The sequence below is a fragment of the Cynocephalus volans genome, chromosome 1, assembly GCF_027409185.1.
Source record: "Cynocephalus volans isolate mCynVol1 chromosome 1, mCynVol1.pri, whole genome shotgun sequence".
NCBI classification, from domain to species: domain Eukaryota; kingdom Metazoa; phylum Chordata; class Mammalia; order Dermoptera; family Cynocephalidae; genus Cynocephalus; species Cynocephalus volans.
This window is the reverse complement of record NC_084460.1, coordinates 207,352,641-207,368,133: the sequence shown is the minus strand read 5'-3', so window position 1 is coordinate 207,368,133 and position 15,493 is coordinate 207,352,641.

Below are 15,493 nucleotides of genomic sequence, written 5' to 3'. Positions count from 1 at the left end.
AAACTAGTAGATATCATTTGGCTTGTCTTTTCCCACTCTCTTTTCCATTCCACCCATAAGTATTTCCTCCATACTAGAACTGAATAATGTAAAAAAGTATGCTTTCAAAATGTCCTACCACCTGACAGTAGCTGAAGCATCACTCTTATAATTATTTTTAACTATAGGCTCAACAGGCAAATATATTGGCTTATCTCCTCCTACCCAAGTTCCTGAAAGACAAACATAGCAATTACTGTTAAAGGAAAGAATTACAAAAATCATGCATCTTTAATGAAAGACACAGAAATAGAAATATTATTATCTAGCTCAGATGGTTCCCAGTTTGAGCCTCTTGTGAGCCTGTTCTGCCAGTAATTCTGGAGGAGTAGAAAGAGCCCTGGAGTGTGGAGTCAGGATCTTGGGGTTCCAGTCCTGAACCCACATGTAAGCATCTAGATGACCTTGGGGAAGTCAATTATTCTTTGGAGATCTCAGCTTATCATCTGTAAAATTGGGGGTATGGAACACATCATACTTAAAGCAGTTTGGCATGGTGGCTAGACTGTGGGTCCTGGGCCAGCCAAGGGGACCTCAGATAAGGTACTTAACTCTGTGCCTCAGTTTACTTATCTGTGAAATGTAGACAATAAAAGACTTCCCTCAATGACTCCTTGTGAGATTTAACCAAATTAGTACATGGAAAGTGTTCAGAATAGTGCCTGGCCCAGAGCAAAGCTATTTACATGTAAGCTATCATAATGATCTTTAAAACACCTTACAATTTTAAAATCATTCAACTCTATGACTCTGATATCTCCCCCCAAATTTTTAATATTCTAGGATTTCACTATTGGGATAGAAAGTGAACATGGAGAGAAAGTGCTGAAACTGAAGAATCGTGTTTTTCTCTCTTTATCAATGTATTAATAGAAAGTTAAAAGCAACAAAAATCTCTCAAGTATCGAACACACATAAAATAGTCCATTTGTATAGAATGAGTGATTTCACATCATAAAAACCTTTAAAAAGGTGGGAAGAAGATGGGAAAAAATGTTTTGTCTTTCAAGAGAAGGAAACAGCATATCGGGTGCTCTACAACCTCATTTCATTAAACCTTCTTTCAATATCACTGTGAAGCAGTCATTACTGCCCCCATTTTACAGGTGAGGAAGTTGAGGCTCAAGGAGGCTAATTACAGTTACAAGGTCATATGGTTCTTCACAGGCCGACTCAGATTCCACCCAGGCCTGACTGCAACGCCTGCGCTTGCTCCACACCACAAGGCTGGCTCCAGCCCCAGGCATCTCTCAGTCGGGATGGTAGTGGTTAGGAAGAAGTTGGTTTTTTTATAAAACAAATTATAACTTACATGCACTAATAGAATTTCCTCTTTGAAAGAACCCTTACATAAGTTTTGCTATAAAGCAAAAATAAAATGCTCTACAAAATATTATGTCTTTTCCTAGTTTCTTAATATCAGTTACAGGAAAGTAGGAACAGTTGTCAAATTGAGGATCAAGGTGGAATCAAAAATTGAAATGGAGTGGAACAGAATGTGATATCAGATGACATGGATTTCAGCCCCTTTTGACACTTACAAGCAGAATACAGTCACTATCTTGGATTTAAATAAAGATAACTCCTGAACATCCCTCATTTATTCCAACCTGTAAGGTTGGAATAAAGATGAGAAAGCTTCCAATCTCTGAATGCTATTTCTAATTATTTGGCCTCATTTTAACACAGAAAGTGTTTCTATAGTGCCTTATAGATCTATTGTACAATACGGTGACTGTGATTGATAATGTATTGTATACTTGTAAATCGTGAAAGAGTAGATTTTAATTGTTATCACTACAAGTAAATGATTAAAAAATAATTTTTAAAAATAAACTGTCTTAGAAGTTCAAATACTCAAATGCAACAGAAGTAGTGTTCTTCCTGACTCCTCCCATCACCAGGCACAACTGGGAATTCATTCCTGCTCCCTGATTTGAGCTTCAGTTCCCTAAGACCCAGCATCTCCAACAGCTGACTACAGGTATGTCTCCTGCAATGGGCACAGGAAGCTCCTTCATTTTTTGCATCTCCTACACCTGGCATTGCAGGTGTATACAGAGTAGGTATTCAGTAAATGGTTGCTGAAGGAGTAAACGGATCTCTGAATTCCATTTATCTGTACCCAGTTACAGAGCCAGATACATAAATTATGGAGTCTGGTGCAAAATGCAAATTCAGGACCCCTTGTTCAAAAACCAGGGGGAAAAAAGTGATGTTAAAGGTACTAAAATATAAGATTTTTCCTTTTTTTCTGTGGTCTCTCTCTTGTCAGTATTTTTTTAATTTGCCTTTTAATGTCGTTCTAAGTTTAGAAAAATTAACCATTTAAATTATTAGCAAGAATTTTACTGTTCATCTTTATATTGTATGATGCTAGTTTTAAATGCAACTATAAAGTGACTACACACATCACATACCCATGAAGTCAGCCCAGCCTGGATACAGCTCTAACAAATTAAGGAATGAATGACAAATTCAAGTATCTCCTGGCGTGAATTTACACAACAGTAGCAAGCAAAGTCAAGGAAATCTGCACATAATACGCAGAGAGAATTGCAGAATAGCGTTTTTCAATTTGTAATAACACCAAGAAAACTTTTAATTAACTGACTCCAAACCAAATTTATTCCCATGGAGATGAAGTCCTTAGATAATACATAAAATGTTCAAGCAAGGAAGTTTCTATCTTCTTTGGGGGAAAAAAGAGTATGCTACTGATATAAAGAATTATGGATGGAGAAAATTGCTGGGTTTTATTTACTCATATTCCATTCTACCTTCGTGCATGTAAGAGGCTGGCAAGATATTATATCATAATTATGGACTCTCGTAGCAGCTTGAGTATCAATAGCTCCTATTGTTCCAAGCGTTTTGCAAGCCCATGAGCTCAGAGATTGTATCACACACAAAAAAAGAGCAGGAGCTAATTGCATTGCATATTTATACTTCCACATTACCCACTTAATTCCCTGTGGGTTCTAATTAGCTCAATCAGGGCTGGGGGAATAAAAATTTAAGCAATTTCAAACAAATATGGGGTTTACTACCACCACAAAATTTGGCAAAATGCTAACTTTACAACTATAGTTTCTTTCTCATTTCTAAAAAAAACCTGAATACCTTTTTTGTTGTACTTACATTTAATCAAGGATAATAGCTTCTTAAATAATACCGACCCAAGTGGCTTGCATTTTGGTGCCTTCCTGGAACTGGGGGAAAAAATCCATTTTGAATATAATTTTTGTTGGTCTCCTAAGCGGTAGCTCTGAAGATAAGATCCAACAACTCTTCCCTGCTCTCTTTCCTCTACTGTTTTATAATCTGCATTACCCAGAAATCTTACCTTTTAATCCTGTGCAAACAATAATAAACGGTGCTTAGGAAAAGAATATACCTGATGGATCATCAAACTCTGAGCAAATGAGCTTAATTACTCCGGGCACCAAGAAATAATCTTTTTCCTTTTTTTTTTTTTTTTTTTTGCTTTAAGTGAAAACACCTAAAATTTCTCTTAACATAAACAAGAAAGCTGTCAGAGTCTCTCCTTATCCCCATCACCTCATTATTAATTCATCTGGCTTCAGAATCTCAATTCTAATCAGGGGGTTGGCTCCTGCAGCTGCACTTACAATCAGCTCGATGCCAAAACGGCCTCATGCAATCACCATCCTCAAATCTATCCATGACTCTTAATGAAGAAAATCACTCAGAAGGCAGCTGGTATGCTAAGATTCCACTTATGGTGTCTAATGGCTAGAACTTGGAGACCACTCCAGCTTTTCTCTTCCTAGACAGTCCAGTCCTGATCCTAAAGATCAAGAAAAAGTAGGGAGAAAGGAAACCCAAAGAGATACCCAGAGAAGATCTGAGGAGACACCCTAGACCAGAGGCCATACCTGGCCACCCAATGACTGAATGCAGTCCACAGAAACATTTTAATTTTTCCCCCTTCTGTCCCCCACCAATACATACTATTTTATTAGTGCCTAACATTTAAATATTGGAAGCATTTACTTAAAACTGCAGGGTGCCAGCTTCTTTTGAAAATTCGTATGTTTTGTAAACAGGAGGCCTGATTCTGCTGTGTTAAAAATTGTAAGTTCTAAGCATAGGTGGCCACCTTTTGACAGAACAAACACTCTTCATTCACTGTCATCCCCATTCCCCCAGGCTGGCTCACTCTTTTTCCTCTCTAGCTCCTGCAGACATTTGAGTTTGTTCCCCCGAGTCTGAAGCCCAGGGTTCTCCAAATTTCTCCAGGTGGTGGTTGGCCTGGTCCAACATTCCAGAGAGGTACACAGTCCAAAAAGAGAGAAAAGGAAGTGAAACAGAAGTTTTACTCAAAAGACCTTATTTCTAGAAACCTACAAAAAGAAAGGATTAGGCATCATCATTTCCTCTGCAGTATGCATTTCTCGGGCACCCACCATGTGCCTGGCATAGTTTGAGGAGCTGGAGACCAGATCCTGCCTTCACCAAGCTTCCTTTCTCTTGTGAGACAGGTGATAATCAACTAACCAAGATGTATGCTACATCTGGCAAATGTAAGTGCTGAGAGACTGAACATACAAACAGGCAATGGCCAGACTATACATAAAAATAGAACCAGCCCAGGAAGCCAAACAACAACCCCTGTCGAAATCAGGCCCAAATGGCCAAGACTTGATTAATAACTGACGGCTTCCCTCATTTTTGTCCCTACTTCTAACTTAGAACCAACTAGAGAAAACCAAATATGCTCCCCTAACCAACCACATAGGATGCCCTGATTCTAGTCAGCTACCTCCAGCTTCCCGATGCCAAGATCCTCCAATCAGAGCACACACAGAAGCCTCCCCTTCTTTCCACTATAAAGCTTTCCCACTCCTCTGCCTGCCGTTGAGTCTCTGCCAAAAGTTAAGTGATGGTGGCTGACTGCTTTGCTACAGCAAGCTCTGAATAAGTAGCTTTCACTTATTATCATTCGGGTGGTCTTTGTTTAAATCCATTGGGTTTTGAAACAAAATAAAGCAAAGTAAAGGTATAGAGTGGTGAATAGATAGGAAGGTTGGGAAAGAGGTGATATTGGAGCTAAGTCCTTAGAAGAGGGAAGGAGGGAGGGAAGGAGCCATATGACTCTGCTGGAAAAGCATTCCAAGCAGAAGGGACAGCAACACAAAGCCCAGTAGAGAAAAGAAGCCAGTGTGTTCCAGAATCAATGAGCAGAAGACAGGAGAAGGGCTCTGGGAAGGGGTCAGATAGGCAGCCACAGGCCAGGTTGCAAGGAGCTCGTCAGCCATGGGTAGGACCCTGGATCTCCTTCTCAGGGCCACAGAAAAGCACTGAGCAGGGCAGTAACATGACTCCACACTGAGCCTCTGTGTGGTGAGTAAAGAGTAGCAGCATGGACCAGGTAGGAGGTGACTGTAATGGTCCAAGTGAGATCGTGGCAGCCAGGACTAGTGTGGGGTAAGGGGAGGTGAAAAGCGGCAGGATTTGGGATTCAAAGATAGGGCAGGCAGAAGTGTTGAATGTGAGGTGAGAAGGTGAGGAGTCAAAAATGGCTCCTGTCCTCCTAATTTTGAGCCGGTATTAGTAACTGCTCCACACCCCATGCTTCCACCAGAAGCGCTCTTCAAAGTCCCTTGCCCAGCAGTAAAAATAAATGTACAGCAATGCAGCCAAGAGCAAACAAGCCCAAGCATGTGGGAAGTTTCCGAGGAGAAAACAATGGAATAGTGACAGCCAAGCCAGAGTGGTCATTGTGCAGAAAGGCCTGTGTTTGCAAACCACACATCAAATGAGGAGCTAATATCCGGAACAGTAAGGAACTCAACCCCACAGCAAAAAAAACAAATAACACAATTAAAAAACAGGCAAAGGATCTGAACAGACATTTCTCAAAAGAAGACATACAAACAGCCAGCAAGCAGATGAAAAAATGCTTAAAATCACTGATCAGGGAAATGCAAATCAAAACAACAAAATGAGATATCTTCTCACTCCAGTTAGAATGGCTGTTATCAACAAGGAAGAAAATAAAAAATGCTGATGACGATGTAGAGAAAAGGGAACCATCCTACAACGTGGGTGGGAATGTAAATTGGTAGACTCCATTTTGGAAAACTGTATGGAGGTTCCTCAGAGAACTAGAAATAGATCTACATTATGATCTAGCAATCCCACTACTGGGTATATACCCAAAGGAAATGAAATCAATATATCAAAAAGACATCTGCACTCTCATGTTCATCACAGCACTATTCACAATAGGCCAGAGATGGAATCAACCTAAATGTCCATCAATGGATGAATGGATAAAAAACTGTTGTATATATACACAATGGAATACTATTAATCTATGGAAAGAAATGAAATCCCATCACTTGCAGCAACAAGGATGGAACTGGAAACCATCATATTAAGTGAAATGAGTCAGGCACAGAAAGACAAATACTGCATGATCTCACTCACATGTGGAATATAAAAAAAAAAAAAAAAAAAAAAAAACGTGGAATAATGGTTACCAGAGGCTGGGAGACAGGGGAAGTTGGCGAGAGGAGAAGTGGTCGACTAACAGGTACAAAACAATGCTGTCTATCCTAAGTGAATCATTGTATAGTATATGCAGGTAGTTAAACAACACATTATGCCTGTCAAAAATGTGCAAGTAAACATTAAAATAAAAAAATTAAAAATTAAATAAAATGCTCCACCCAGGTCAGGAAACCTCCAGGCTTCTCAGAGCACCTTCCTTCAGAGGAACCAAAGCATTTCTGTCTGTTTTTCAGTCAGCATTACCACCCTTTCCTGGTGGTGCCAATACTGTCAGTGACAGTCCCCTCCCATCCCCTCACTGTGTCTGTGCAAGCCAGCCTGACTTCCAGCTATTTTGCAGACTAGAGGGGCGTGGGAATAAATGCACCCTCTCCCCACTTCCAATCTTCACCCCCCCTCCCGCAACACACACATACAGCAGCACAGGACCAATGTCTGACATTCATGGGTTGTAAATCCCCAGCTCTTTTGCCCCTGACCTGGATAGTTTTGAGGTGTATGTTTTGCACCATTTTCCAGGGTGACCCACATGGTAGCCAACCTGACAGCACCCTTCCTTGTCTATCCTTTTCTCACCTACCAGCATGCTTCCTCCTTCCAATCAATAGCTTCCCTTGAATTTTTGGCATGGGGTCTGCTTCTGGGGGATGCAAACCCAGACCACCTATGGCAGATTTTTTCTTTTAATTGTAGACAATACCCATGTGATGAAAAAAAAATCTGCTTGAGACCTTGGTTTATAAATACCAATGTCTAACAGAAGGGATCAGGCACCTTGGAGGGAAGGCTGGTTCCAGGCTGTGGCAGGAAGGAACAAGACAACCATGGAACATCTTATTACACCAAAGAGTGAAATATGCTCAGGAATAATGCAGACACACTAAAAGGACACAAGAGCCAGCATGAAGGGGTTCCCACAGCTACATTTGGGATAATTTGAACCTCAAAAATAAATAAAAACAGTAGTGAACTGTAACCCATCAAATAAAAAAAGAATCCATGAGTCTATGCAGATAATAAAGAAAGAAATGAAATAAATAAACATGAAAGAAGGGAAAACTCTTCTTTTTAACAGAATTCTAATAAATATAGAAGAAATGATAGGGTCGGTAAAACTCCATCCTAGAATCATGATAGCACAAATTGAGGCAAAAAAATAAATCACCAATGGATGCTAAATCTAGGAAGGAAATTTTGGCAAGGAATAGGATATTTACAAGGGTACATGGGAAACTAGAATTAAAGATAATACAAATCTTTCCACGAAGTTTCTGAAGTACCCTCATATTGTCTCAAAGTCTCTCCCCACAAATTACTTATTCATTACAGAAGGAAAAATAGTGAGTACCCAGTTGAGAAAATGGGACAAAAGAAAGACCATTCCTTGAGACATGCCTGAAGAATTCTCTTACTCCTTACTAAGAAGAGACTGGAGAATGACATCAGCATCCCACTGTCTATATCACATACGCCTTTGGTATACATGCTCTGCATATGTTAATGCCCTAGTTAGATGGACATCAGGATCGGATCATTCTTAATTAGTCCTTTCGCTGTTTTCATAAAGCACAGGTTTTGTTAGAGAAGCTCATCACGTCCGAGTGAGCCCTACCTAATCATTCTTCAAAGACGTCAGTGTTCAGTGTCCAGAGACAAAGAGACTGAGTGAGACTGAGTGAGCTAACCCTTTACTGATGGAGCTGCCACAAGGCCAATGGCCCCCAAGGGAGCTGCCATCACAACCAGTGTCTGAATGAATATGCATTACACCCCGCGTGTTGCTCCATCGCCTCTTCCAGTCTCGTCTACCTGATATTTAAACATTGAGCTGCAGTACAATTGTATTTCTCTGCCTTCCCTTGAAAGGTTGAGGCTGTTTCCATTTTCTTTTTTATTTTAACCAATTCTTTCATGTTTATCATTTAACATCAAGAGTTTTCAGGTCTTCTTAGCAACACATGGTGGGCTGAATGGTGAGCCCCCAAAAAATATGTCCATGTCCTGACCCCCAGAGCTTGTGAAAATTACTTTATTTGGAAAAAGCATCTTTTGCAGATGTGATTAAATTAAGGATTTTGAGATGAAGAGATTATCCAGGATTATTCCTGTGAAGTCTAAATACCATCACAAGTGTCCTTATCAAAGAGAGGCAGAGGGAAATTAGACACACATCTACAGAGGGGAAGGGGACGTGAAGATGGAGAAGAGAGACACAGCCGCAAGCTAAGGAACACAGACAAACACCAGAAGCTGGAGGAGGCAGGGGTGGGTTCCCCCCTAGAACCTCCCGAGGGAATGTGATCCTCGATTTCAGACTTCCCATTTTCAGAACTATAAAAGAATAAAATTCTGTCCTTTTAAGCCATCAAGTTTGTGAAAATTTGTTACAAGAGCCACAGGAAACTAATACACAGCAGAACCTTTCTTTAAATAAAATCTTACACACAGCCCTCCCCTCACCCCACCAATATGTACAATAGACAAAAGAACTACTGTCAAATGGGGTCCCTCTAACCCCAGGTCACTTCTGTCCTCCCACCCTCTCCCTTCCCACTCTCCCCTGGACACTGAAAGCACACTCCCATCCAACCGGGAGCACCACTCTTCTAAAGCACTCATCACAGTCAGTATTCCAGTGCTTTAATCCCTGCATATTCATCCCATACATCCGTATGTTTTCTCTCTCCTTGCTTTTCCATTTAACCAACCCTTGCCTTATGTGTATGTCTCGAAAAATAGGCATGCAGCTTGCACAGTTGGCTCTCAGTCTCTGAGCCAGACCCCCTGGAACACTCCGCTGTTAACCACATTTCATGCGGGTTCCCCCCACCCCCACCCCATTTTAAACCTGTGGTTTGGTGTCACTCTCTCTCCTTCAGCGTCCAGTTTCTATCTCACCTCCACCACCAGGGTTTGTCTTTGGCCTATTGTGGAACCTTCCTTTTGATGTCGTTTGATGTTTTTCAGCCGGACCACTGACCTTGACCCTGGCTTGTAGTTTCATTTTGTGTACCCTGAAGCTCTCCTTCCTATCCTGAGTCACCCGTCTCTCTACTCCAGGCCACACATTGCATCCCTACCAAGTCAACAGTGTTTCCCTGACATTCCTTCTAGGCTTTCTGTAGCCAATAGAATAATTATACCTTCAAGCACCATCCAGAGTTGATTCTGTATATTTCAATGCCATTCATGGGCCATGATTAATACCCAAGTTGTGAAGGTAAAATCACTTGCCTTATAAAAAAACTCAGTGAGTGGGAAACGGACTAGCCCAAGAACCAAAATGCCTCCTAATTCAATGTTTTTTAGTTGACTCCTGCTGTTGGTGGTCCTTGTATTAGTCTGTTTTCTGTTGCTTACAACAGAATACCTGAAACTGGGTAATTTATAAAGAAATGAAATTTATTTCTTACAGTTTCAGAAGCTGGGAAGTCCATGGTCCAGAGGAAGCGTCTAGTGAGGGCCTTCTTCTTGGTGGGGAGTTTCTGCAGTCCTGAGAAGATGCAGTGTATCACATGGAAAGAATGGCAAGAGCTCTGACATGGTCACTTGCTCTCTTTATAAAGCCACTGGTGCCCCTCCTGTGACAACCCACTAAACCACTAACCCATCACTCTGTGAATGGATTAATCCATTCTTGAGGGCATGGTCCTCACAATCCAATCACTCTTAAAAGCCCCACCTTTCAAATACCATAATCGGATTTCCCACCTTGTTAACACTGTTACAGTGGGGATCAAGTTTCCAGCACCTGAACTTTGGAAGACACATTCAATCCGTATCAGTCTTCTTCTCAGAGCCCTCTCAGGATTCAAGTAAAACCCCGGGGATGAAAGGAAAGGGTAAGAGAGAAGAGAGGGGGACAATTAGACCTTCATATCAAGTAATCAACCTTGTCACGCAATTTGTGTTCACATTAGGCCGTAATTTGAAGGCTGCCTACACACTCTTCTCAGCATTATTATTGTTCGGTTGTTAACGGCATTGACATTGCAGCCACCTGTGCAGCCTCTCCCAGCTTCTTACAAAACATAACAGTGCCTCAACTTTCACGAGTTTACCTTCTGTACATTCATGCATTATATATTATCACTTCGAGCCTCTCTGAGTATGCCAATTTCTGATTTTCGTTGAACAGCCAAATAACGAAGCTATCACATTGTGGTATTACATAAACATCCATTGTTCTGTTTCAATCCAGAAATGTTTGTGCAATTATTTGGCTATTTATTGTATTTTGTGCTATTATTTTATAAAAATGAGTAGAAAACAGAAAAACAAAGCTGCTGATTTAAGGGATAAAAAGTATAGGTCATATAAACTTAGTGCAATTGAGACAGAGATGAAAATCACTAAGCAGCCTGAAGACAGAGAATCTTTCACCTTAATCAGATTCTCATTGGACTTGGACAGGTCAATTATCTGTCCAATTAATTGTGAAGGAAAAGAACACAGTTAAAAAACATGTACCAAATATTGGTAATAAATCATAAATGATTGTGTTTAAACAACTGAGGTATAATTAGGGGTTTTATCACTTTTTTGCCTCTCTGAGAATGGAACTCCTACCTCCTTTATATCAAATAAGTCTATTGTCTGGCTTCCCCACATTCAACCCTTCTATAAATTTTCAATAACGTATTATGTATGAAGGGATAGAACTGCCTGTAGTTATGACAAGAAGAAAATAAAAGACAAAAATACCAAGTCTAAACTGCTATAAACCTAATACAAGTATCTGAAAGAAATCTACTCACACTGTGAAGCAAATAAAGCTGAGAAAACCTAACTCTGGGCTTCTCCACAAGACACAGACCACCTGAACAAAAATGCAGTGACGAAGACCCTGGAAATAAAAACCCATGCACAAGGCTGTTTATGGCTGTAACATTTGTAAAAGCAAAAGTCTGAAAACTCAAATGTCTTTCAATAGAGAACTGGTTAAATAGCCTGTGCTACACAACGGAGAACCATGCAGTCATACAGCACAATCAAGATCTGTACGAATTTTCATGGAATGACTTCTACAAAATATTGTCAAGTTTAAAAAAGTCAAAGTATACAACATTATATAGAGTTTGGTTCCTTTTTGTAAGAAAGACTTGAAAAGTGAAAATAAATAAAAAATAAGGTTTAACTTTCCATAGAAAAGATGAGGTCCTGTTTCCTGGGTGAAGAAGCACCAGATGCCATGCAGATAAGAACCATCCACCAATCCCTAAGTTGATTTTGGAGAACTGTGGCAGAATACAGTACTCACTTGCTCAGCATCCAAAGCCGTGAGAACCAGTCCTGCCGCTGTCGCTCATGGGCCTGTGTAAAATCATTCAATCTGTCAAATAGAGGTAATATTCACCTCATACGGGCAGGGAAATAATTTGAAAGATGTTTTATAAACATAAGTCTTAAAATCACGCACAATCAGAAACCAATGAACCTAATTGTATATAAAATTGGTAACCACACAGAGAAAATCAGTACATAAAATGTCTTTGAATATAAAACTACAACTGTACCTCCTAAAGGTAATATATTCTAAAGGTAAAGAATAGCAAAGAAATTTAAACTTACTCAGTTGGTTTACTATTAACATTAATATTAGAATTCTAGTTTTTAAAATTGTTTTACAGTTACTATTTTGAAGTAGAGGTTGGGTAAGCCAAGAATTTTATACCCAGCCAAACTGTTTCTCAAATATGAAGGTAAAATATGCCACCACATATTCTCCTCTGGAAAAGGAAGTCACTTAATGATGAACTCCAGGAACCAAGAGAAGAATCATATTTAAGAGCTCAAAAATGGGTCAGTTGTGGTATAAAATGATTTACCAGTCTTCCCTTACTCAGTTTGGTCCTCAAACTTAAGAATGTCTGTTGGATTTCATGGTCTCAGATGGATTCCACATCCCAGGGTATAGGTTGGCTCTACAATGCTATACACAGCTGATTTTTCTATCTTACCAGTACCAGAAAACCCAGAGTTCAGATAAAAGCTTTTGCCATGTTTGATTACCACTTAAAGTAAACTGTACTATTCTATTCTAGCACTTGCTCTAATAATAGCCAAACTATCTACATAATTAAGAAACTGTGCTGGGAGAATCACTAAAGTATTTTTTCTTTCTTCTTCCATAAAAGTAGAGCAACATAATAACTATTTTCATTGCCAGAAAACTCAAGTAATAATTTTCTGCAACTTTAAGACAACTATTGAATGACCTCAGTCTCAGAGTTCATTTGCTTTTAACTAGTAAAAACTAAATTAAAAACTAGTCTGATAGATATCATCTTCTTCAATTCCTCTTTTTATTATCCTCCACCTAATAGTAACAAATATTCCTGCTTTTACTACATTCTAAACTTTCAAACAAACACATTTTAAAATGCACGGAAAAAGCTATGATGATACAACTAAATAAAACACAACATCTATCTTTGGATGGGAAAATTCTGTGTAATTATTTTTTTCTTTATACTTTTACATTTTTCAGGTTTTCTGCAAAGCACATGAATTGCTCTCATAACTACAAAAATAGATATTTAAATCAGTATATACAATTTTGTATGTACAATATGACCATAATTATGTTTTTTAATATGCAAAAAAAAAAAAAGATAACCAACCCAGTTACTTTTTCCGAGAGATAAGACCACAACTATTGTTCTCTCCCTTCTGTCCACATTTCTATATTTTCCAAGTTTTTTTTTTATGATAAATGTATGTTACTTTTATAATGCTTAGGGGATTTTTTTTTAATTGCAACATGATTGATTATACGTATCTGTAGGGTACTTAGGGGATTTTTTTTTTTTTTTTTTTTTTTTTTTTTTTTGGTGGTTGTTATGGTGGTAGGGGAAGGAACAAGTCAAAAATCACTAATCAGTGGGAATTTACCAGGCCAGTTGCTACTCATTTGAAACGAGGTCAGGGCTGCCCAGTTAGCTCACTTGGTTACAGCCGGTGCTGATAACGCTAAGCACCCGGATCAAGGGTTCAGATCCCCTTACCGACAAGCCACCAAAAAAAAGAGAGAGAGAGAGATAGGAAAGAGTCAGACTTATTCTCAGGCCCAGATACCTTCCACACCTACTCCAGCCACACAGGAGCAGCAAATAGAAGTCCTTATTGGACCGATCCCAAGTTCCCTGTTCTCAGTCTTGCACCCTTATGATTACAAGCAGGAGGGGAAGGCGGACTTTACCACTACCTTCCTTTCCCCAAATTTTCCACCATGCCATGAAATCAGTACAGCCCAACCACCCACACTAATGCTCTTTCTGCCTGATGTGTGCATTGGAGAGCTGTGTGTTTATTTGCAAATAAAGACATGGTTGCCTTATAAAGCCCAGAATTTAGTCCCCTGAACAGATTTTGAGTTTACAGGACTCTTTCAAACTGCATTACTTTCTCCCTAATAAAGTTTTCCTCCTTGCTGCCACAGTAGAGAAAAACGTTTTATGGCTTGCCTTTAAAAATTATATGGCGGGAGGCTGATAGCACAAGAAATTTGATTCCCCTGCTGGAAAAAAAAACAGCCGTAGCAGACATGACTCTATAGCAACTAATAGCCTCCAAGTACAAGTATCTCTGTTTTTTAAAGCATCCAGGGTAAATGCCTGCTGAGTATTTTGTAACAAATTGACAAGTTTTCTTTTGCTATTGTGTTAGCCTGGGTGACCTAAAAGGAGGAAAAGTGGCTGCTCTACCTTGGGCTTCAGAACTAGTTTTAATAATATGTGTTGCGTCTGTGCTACGTGATGACAGGAGCATGCGGGGTGGGTGCTATTACACGTCCTCACCCTGCCAGTGTCTTTACTAGCATCGTGCTCATAATCATTCTTCTTCCGGCAGCACTGTAGGCAGAATGAGATGTTCTTTTTTGTTTTGTTTTCCCTAATCCCCTTCACTATAGTATCCAATATTTCATGGGGCCCTCTGGGGCAACTTGAACTAATATCTTCAAAAAATGATTCTACAATGCTTTGCTAATCTCATTCTTGGGCTGTCATTTTCTCAGTCTCTCCCTCCAGTCTACACTCCAAATGTGAGGGACAGCTTTTCCCAAAGTGTGAAAAACCTGGGCTTTGGAGCCAGACAGACCTTGATTCTTATCCCAACTCAGCCACTTACTAGGGCTTATGAGTTGAAGAGAGTAACTCAGTCTCTCTAAGATTCAACTTTGCCACTTAAAAGGTGGATGAATAACACTTACATCCCAAGCTTGCCCCAAGGAAAAGAGATAGTGTGGAAGTTTTCAGCCAATAGCAGACCTCTTTGAAAGGTGGCTGTTATTCTAATCAGCCACTTCATTAGCATTTGTCGGCACTGACCTCACCTGTCAATGCCCTGCCTTGTAAGATATTGCTAAGGGCTCTTCCCATTGCCTTATTTCACGGCTTAGGTGAGTTTTATGTCATTCTGAGCTCTGTGTGTTTCCCTGTGGCTTCCTCTTCTTCATCCCCCGAAATTATGAAATACCTTTGGTCTGAGCACCTGTCCTCTGGCTCCCCGCTGTTGAACCTTCTCTGGCAGAAGATTTTTTTTCCCTTTTGATTCCTGTGTTGATTTATATGCATCTACTCAGCAAACATGACTGCATGGACCATCCAGACAGGTGAAAGGGAAGCACCTGCCTGCCCAGAGCTTATAGTTGAGGGAGAGAGAGAAGGGTGTGCACACCGCTGACGATGGGAGAAGGGAGGCTGAACTTTTTATAAGAGATTTTATTTTGTGAAACAGTCACGAGAGAATACAACCCATCGTAACTTGGATGAAGCCATGCTAAAGCAGAAAATGTCTCAACACCATCTAGTATTTCTGTCTTAATAATTAAAGAGGAGGTGGTAGAGAAGACAGATATTATATGATCCCACTTACATGAAGTATCTAGAAAGACAAATTCATAGACACAGAA